Consider the following 8,509-nt stretch of genomic DNA (forward strand, 5'->3'; position numbering starts at 1 on the left):
CATTGTACTGCCTCAGCCTCCGGAGTAGCTGGGACTACAGGCGCCCGCCACCTCGCCCGGCTAGTTTTTTGTATTCTTTAGTAGAGACGGGGTTTCAATGTGTTAGCCAGGATGGTCTCGATCTCCTGACCTCGTGATCCGCCCGTCTCGGCCTCCCAAAGTGCTGGGATTACAGGCTTGAGCCACCGCGCCCGGCCTCATTATTATTCTTAATATTATTATCTCCTATCAACATATCCTACAGTTTTACTATTTTAAAAAGAAAATGTTCCTGGTGTAATGAAATGCGATCTCAGTAGGTGGCTCCCTCTAGCACTTTTACCTTTCTCAAGGGGAATTTGATCGCAGCCTTTTCCAAAGCAGGCCCTGCCTTGGTTAGAGGGCAGACTCCAAGGTTTTTCAAAGCCCTGCAAACCTTGAACTAAAGGGGCCCTGAACCAGAGCAAGTTCTTCATCAACTCTCAGTCTACCCCACACATCTGGAGCCATGCCAACTATTTCTTAGGATCCTTAAGAATAACTCACTTCGGCCGGGCGCAGTGGCTCACGCCTGTAATCCCAGCACTTTGGGAGGTCGAGGTGGGCGGATCACAAGGTCACAAGTTCAAAACCAGCCTGACCAACATGGTGAAACCCCATCTCTACTGAAAATACAAAAAAAGTCAGCCAGGCATGGTGGCGCATGCCTGTAATCGCAGCTACTGGGGAGGCTGAGGCAGGAGAATCGCTTGAACCTGGGAGACGGAGGTTGCAGTGAGCCGAGATCGTGCTGTTGCACTCTAGCCTGGGCAATAAGAGTGAAACTCCATCTCAAAAAAAAAAAAAAAGAATAACTCACTTCGTGGCTGGGTGCAGTGGCTCACGCCTGTAATCTCAGCACTTTGGGAGGCCGAGGCAGGTGGACCACCTGAGGTCAGGAGTTCAAGACCAGCCTGGCCAACATGGCAAAACCCCGTTTCTACTAAAAATGCAAAAATTAGCTGGGTGTGGTGGCAGGCACCTGGATTCCATAATCATGTTCCTAGGTACTCGGGAGACTGAGGCAGGAGAATCCCTTGAACCTGGGAGAAGGTGGCTGCAGTGAGCTGAGATCGCGCCACTGCACTCCAGCCTGGGCAACAGAGACTCTGTCTCAAAAAGTAATCAGAATAACCCACTTTAAAATATAACAAAATGCAAGTTAACATAATAAATTATCCTTAATCTCTAAAATACTATTCAGTACCTACAGATAAATTATTTCTAGCACTTATCTATTCTTCAGCCTTAAGGAAAATTCAGTGAAGGGAATGTTAGCTCCATTTTCCGGTGAGGAAACTAAGCCTGGGAGCAGTAAGCATTTTGCGCAGTGTTTTACAGCATGTTCCATGCAAAATAGAGAACACCCAACCCTCTGACTCATGGCTCTACTAGTTACAACACATACTACAAAAACTGGAAATAAATCCACTTTATAACATCAAAGCTAAAGGAACTGCAGACATTGATTTGTCAAACTAAAAGGAAATGAGTATAAAATTTGAGACCCTAGATTTCGGTGAGTTCTGAGAATTATACACCTCATGGGGCCCAGCCTGAGAAGCCTGTGAATTCTACTCATTGACATGGATGAGTCCAAAGTCCAGTTGTTTGTCTAAGAAACTGGGGCAAACCTGCAGACCGGGGAAATAAACATACTTCAGAAGAACTGTTCCTAAGATAACTCCATCCAACTTCAAAGAAACACATCCAACTTCAAATTTGAAGAAGACAGATGTAGAATCCCCATGTTGAAAATGTGATGAAATGGTCCCCCAGAAACACGCAGCCCTGGGGGAGGAGCCAACAGGTAAGCTGGTACCAGGTGAGCCCTGGAATGGGGAAGCCAGGCAGACAGCCTGACCGCCTTATCCAGAGTGAGTCTCCAAATGACCCGACTAAATATACCTTTGCAAAGATCAACTCAACTTGCCTAATAATTCCAACACTGCCATGAAGAGCTTACCAATAAATCCCTTTAATAGTGTAGGTTTTAAAAAATAAAACAGACTACCAGAGACAAAAGGAAAAATACAAAGTATTTTGTTTTGTTTTGTTTTTGTCTTTGAGACAGAGTCTTGCTCTGTTGCCCAGGCTGGAGTGCAGCAGCGCAATCTTGGCTCACCGCAACGTCAGCCTCCCGGGTTCAAGCGATTCTCCTGCCTCAGCCTCCTGAGTAGCTGGGATTACAGGTGCACACCAACATGCCCAGCTAATTTTTTTTTTTTTTTTTTTTGTATTTTTAGTAGAGACGGGGTTTTACCATGTTGCCCAGGCTGGTCTCCAACTCCTGAGCTCAGGCAATCCACCTGCTTCAGACTCCCAAAGTGCTGGGATTACAGGCATGAGCCACCGCACCCAGTCATAAAGTCAGATTATTTATTCCTGGCCAGATGAGAAAATATGCATCAATACAGAAATTCACTGAATGCTTCACTCGGGAAAAAGTCAAAGTTGAAGGTGGTGGCAGTGTACGTATGGTGCTGATATGAGCTAAGGAATGACAACCAATACCCTAGATAGGACAGAGTCCACCAATCTCTGTAAACTATTGGCTAAAATGTACGACTGTTTGTTGGCTAAGAAAAAGTCTTCTGTTCAGCCCCGTTAGGAGCTGATGTAAAAGGGTCATTCAAAGTTCGTGCTGCTTTGTCAGCGTCCTTTGGCTAGAATCTGTTTTCATGAAACACAGTATTCAGTTTTTGTATCTCCTGAGCAAATGCTGATAGAAATAGAAAATTTTCACTTATACGTAGATTATAACAACCTCGTGCAATGCATGATGACATCAGAGTGAATATTTCCTTGCAAGAGCCAGCAGTAAAAACATTGGGGGAATCTGAATGTAGTTTGGATGGTATACACAAGAGAAGAAAATTTATCGAAATGGAAATGTTTGGTTGACAAAATAGGTCACAATACAGTGTGTATCATGTGATGTCGTTTTGATAATAATAACAATGCACCTACATGTACATGAAGAAAAATATCCAGAAGGATATACACACGTGGCTGGGTGTGATGGCTCTAGCCTGTAATCTCAGCACTTTGGGAGGCCAAGGCAGACAGATCACCTGAGGTCGGGAGTTCGAGACCAGCCTGACCAACATGGAAAAACCCTGTCTCTTACTAAAAATACAAAATTAGCTGGGCACGGTGGCACATGCCTGTAATCCCAGCTACTCGGGAGGCTGAGGCAGGAGAATTGCTTGAATCCGGGAGGCAGAAGCTGTGGTGAGCCGAGATCGCGCCGTTACACTCCAGCCCGGGCAACAAAAGCGAAACTCTATCACAAAAAAAGAAAAAAAAAAGGATATGCACACGTGTTACAGTAGTGAGTTTAGGTGAAGGGAAGGTGATATGCTTTCATTTTTATGTTTGCTTTACTTACTAATTTTCTACAACGATCGTGCTGTTTCTGTAGTAATAAAAAAATTATTATTTTAGACTGATGCAGTGTAAAGGAGCTCATTTCTTCTCCACCTACGATTTAAAGTTGAAATGTGTTTTGAGATTATATTGATTTCCAGATTCAGAACTGTGACTTACAGAGAGAAATCACAACTTGACTCCTGATAACAGATGGATGGTTGCCTCGAATCCACAACCCTCGTCTCCCCACGTGATAGCCCCAAGTGAGTCAGATCTCAAGGTAGTTATGGAACACTAAGGGAATTTTGGCAACATTTCCCATTCTTCACACCACCCACATGAATACCTGGAAGCTCACTGTTGCCATGGGAACCCCCTGGGCCAAAGCAAGCTGGCCACCCAAACGGAACAGCCTGGGCACCGACGTCCCCCGCGGGGAGCTCAGGACCAAGCCCAAAGCAGGAGGTGATTGTCAGGTTTCCTAACCCTAAGGGTCAAAAACCAGATTTCATGACAGGGAGACACAACTCCCACTGATTTATCTTTCCTTTATCCTGCAACTGGCCATTTCAAGCAGTCTACTCTGTGATTATATCAGGAATCGCTGGGTGGAGGTTTTTTAAAATGCACAGGAACGATCTTTCAAAACCAAAGCAGACGTGTAATTGGCAAGTCCCAAAAGAGACCAAGCAGGATGGTAAGGGCAGACCCTGGGTTTATCAAGAATAAAGAGAGGGCAAAGTTCAAAGATTCGGGAAAATCAAAATAGGCAACTACCGGATGGTATTAACTTAAATAAACCAAATGTAGGGTTAAATAAGCCTGCTGATGTTAAAGGTTACATCATTACTCAACTTCAGCTTTCTAAAACAATAAAGAGATGTGAATAAAATTACCTACTCGCATAAATCATTCTTACCCAACCCAAATCCCAGAGAGGACTAAGGAACGACCTACTTGACAACGAAAGACAGATGAGTTCCCTGCGCTCTTTGCAGTAGCCGCAAAGATTAACCTGCCTTACCACAGAAACTCAGGCAATGCCAGAGGGCAGAGACCGCAGGAGTTCAGGACCATCCAAAAACGGCTCAGGAGAAGAAACTTTTCATTGAATTTAATATTCTAATTTAAGAATACAAAATAGAATTAGAATATAAAATGAATTGCTGTCCTTTCATGACAGTTGTGCTTTAAAAAAAGAAACTACATGGTTAAATAAAAAGTTTTCCACCTAAATTTCTATAAGAAGATACTGTCTCTATCAGCTTTATTCAGGATCATTATTTTAAGGTTCTTTAAACTTACAATAAAAGTAATACATATACATATTAGTTTAAAACTTGGATGGCAAGAACTTGTATATTATTTTTTTCCACTCCATTTCCATAGACAGTGTCCAATAGATGGTAAATTAATCACATTTGATCGCATCCATCCCTAAAAGTTTATTCTTTAGAATTTTCAGATCGTAAAGAAGTTATGCACCAACTAAACAAACTTGCACTGTAAAGATTTGACTCGAGTAAAGGTCCTCGAGTAATGTCATTTTGTTACATTGTTGATGAGAAAAATAATCTATTCCTGCAGGGGCCACTGTCTGTGTGAAGGTTGCACGGTATCTCCACATCTGCAGGGAGTTTTTGGGTTCTCCAGTTTCCTACCATGTCCCAAAGCTGTGCTGTTTGGGTTCACTGGCGTGTCTACATGGTCCCAGTATGAGTGTGTGAGTGTGGAAGTGTGTGGGAGTGCAGGAGTGTGTGAATGTGGGAGTGTGAGTGTGGGAGCATGTGGAAGTGAGAGTGTGGGAGTGTGAGTGTGGGAGTGAGAGTGTGAGCGTGTGAGTGTGGAAGTGAGTGTGGGAGTGTGGGAGTGAGTGTGGGAATGTGGAAGTGAGTGTGTGAGTGTGGGAATGCGTGGAACTGAGAATGTGGGAGTATGGGAGTGTGTGGGAGTGAGTGTGAGTGTGGGAGTGTGTGGGAGTGAGTGTGGGTGTGGGAGTATGAGTGTGGGAGTGTGTAGGAGTGTGGGAGTGAATGTGAGTGTGGGAGTGCACGTGAGTGTGGGAGTGAGTGTGGGAGTGGGAGTGAGTGAGAGTGTGAGAGTGGTAGTGAGTGGGAGTGTGTGTGGGAGTGTGGGTGTGGGAGTGAGTGTGGGCATGGGAGTGAGTGGGAGTGTGTGGGAGTGAGTGAGTTTGGTAGTGTGGGAGTGTGGGAGTAAGTGTGGGAGTGAATGTGGGAGTGTGGGAGTGGGAGTGTGGGAGTGTGTGTGAGTGTGGGAGTGAATGTGGGAATATGTGGAAGTGAGAATGTGGGAGTGAGTGTGGGAGCGTGGGAGTGAGAGTGTGGGAGTGTGTGGGGAGTGAGTGTGGGTGTGGGAGTTAGTGTGGGTGTGGGAGTGAGTGTGGGAGTATGTGGGAGTGTGAGTGTGAGAGTGGGAGTTGTGGGTGTGGGAGTGAGTGTGAGTGTGGGAGGGTGGGCACAGGAGTGAGTGGGAGTGAGTGTGGGAGTGGGAGTGTGTGAGTGTGTGTGTGTGGGAGTGAGTGTGTGAGTGTGGGAGTGAGTGTGAGTGTGGGAATGTGTGGAAGTGAGAATGTGGGCGTGAGTGTGGGAGTGAGAGTGTGGGAGTGTGTGGGAGTGAGTGTGGGTGTGGGAGTGAGTGTGAGTGTGGGAGTGAGTGGGAATGTGAGAGTGGGAGTTGTGGGTGTGGGAGTGAGTGTGAGTGTGGGAGTGTGAGTGTGAGTGTGGGAGTAAGTGTGGGAGTGGGAGTGAGTGTGAGAGCAGGAGTGTATGGGAGTGAATGTGAGTGTTGGAGTGAGAGTGTGGGAGTGTATGAGAGTGAGTGTGAGTGTGAGTGTGGGAGTGAGTGTGGGTGTGAGACTGAGTGTGAGAGTGGGAGTGTGGGGGAGTGAATGTGAGTGTGGGAGTGAGTCTGAGTGGAAGTGTGGGAGTGTGTGGGTGGGAGTGAGTGTGAGTGGGAGTGAGTGTGAGTGTGAGTGTGGGAGTGAGTGTGAGTGTGAGTGTGGGAGTGAGTGTGGGAGTGGGAGTGAGTGTGAGAGCAGGAGTGTATGGGAGTGAATGTGAGTGTTGGAGTGAGAGTGTGGGAGTGTGAGTATGAGAGTGAGTGTGAGTGTGAGTGTGGGAGTGAGTGTGGGTGTGAGACTGAGTGTGAGAGTGGGAGTGTGGGGGAGTGAATGTGTAAAGTCTACAATAATCACACAAACGATGTAAAACGAAATCATTCAGCAAGCCCACCATGTTTGTGATGGTTTTTGAACTCTGTGGTAGGAGGAGGTGCTCCTTATAATTTCACTTTGCAAACACTTATTCCTTGATTTAACTCACCATAACTATGACCACTATCAGTCGCTGATTCACCAACAATTGGGTAAACAATTATCTTTCTTGTTTTTATTAATCTTCCTTAAATTTATTTATAGCTCACATTTATTCCAATTTTTAATATTAAAAGTGTTTGGGGTCTTTATTTAGAAGTTTGGTGGTGTTCTTGTGGCTAGAAATATGCCATAGGAACTTAACTCTTGGTTATATCAATTAAAATTTATACTGATACTAAAATTAAAATTTTATATCAAGTAACATTGATCTCATTATGCATCATTTCACTTAAAACTTCAGGTTCCAAGAACTTATTGATGACATTGGAGCACTTACTGTATGCTTACATAGCATAATGATTAAATTTATATTTTAGAACACTTTCAAAAATAACTCTCTAAAACTTCTAACAACAAAAGACAGCCATATGTCAGCTTTCAACCCATTCTGTGAAGTAATTTAGCTAATTATTCAATGGAAAGTTAAAAGTGGAAAACACACAACAATGAGATGCCACAACACACCTATAAGAATGGCCCAAATTCCCAAACCTGACAATGCCACTTGCTGCTGAGGATGTAGAGCAATAGGAACACTCATTCATTTCTGATGGGAATTCAAAATGGTACAGCAATTTGGAAGACAGTTTAGCTGTTTCTTACAAAGCTAAACATAGTCTTATAGGATTCCATAATCGTGTTCCTACTTGATTGTTCCAACTGGAACAGAGAAGTTCCAACTTCTCTGAAAATTTATGTCCATAATAAACACCTGCATGTGAATGTTTACAGCAGCTTTATTTGTAATTGCAAAATACTAGAAACATTCAATATATGCTGCAATAGGTGAATGGATACATATGTTGTGATATACAAATACAATGAAATATTATTCAGAGATAAAAAATAAATGATCTGTAAGTCATAACAAGGCATGGATGAATCTTGAATACATGTTGCTAAATGAAAGAATCCAGTCTGAAAATATTACATACTGTATGCTTCCAGTTATGTGACATTTTAGGAAAGGCAAAGCAGCAATGGTAAAGATGGGTGATTACAAGGACTTGTGGGAGAGGATTGAATCGGTGAAGCACAGATTTCTTCGTGCAGTGAATCTATTCTTTTTAATTTTATTTTATCATTATTATTGTTGTTTTGAGATGGAGTCTTGCTTTGTCGCCCAGGCTGGAGTGCAGTGGAGCGATCTCTGCTCACGGGCAGTGAATCTATTCTGCATGATACCATCATTATGTATACATAACTTTAAGCATTTGTTAAAACACATAGAACTTTACAGCACAAAGAGTGATCCTTAATGTATGCAAATAAAAAAAAATCGTTTAGGAGGTGGGGAATCCCAGAATGAGATAAGAGGATCTAACTGTATTACATATGTGTGAAACAGTCTCACTAGTGGGATGGGAAGAAAGGGTGCTGACTTAAGCACCTTTGGAAATGAGTGAAGCCTACAAGACTAAAAGCAAATGAAATTGGACAGACTCTAGTTGATGAAAGTTGTTTCCCATGGGAGTACAGGTTAACAATTATAATGCTACCATACATATATACACTGCAATTGAACAATTAAGTAAATGGATGGCAGTTGATGGAAGTCGAATTCCTCACAGCTGGAATAGGAATTGACAAATAAGCGAGAGGAAGAGTCTAGAGCAATCCACATGATAACGGATTAGAGTTGGGGACGTCAGCATGAACTCATGTTTAGCTTAATACAGATGCAATAGTCACATATGGAAAAATGTATAGATATGCATATACACA

Source organism: Rhinopithecus bieti, unplaced genomic scaffold, assembly GCF_001698545.2.
Source record: "Rhinopithecus bieti isolate Rb0 unplaced genomic scaffold, ASM169854v2 scaffold_20069, whole genome shotgun sequence".
NCBI lineage: Eukaryota > Metazoa > Chordata > Mammalia > Primates > Cercopithecidae > Rhinopithecus > Rhinopithecus bieti.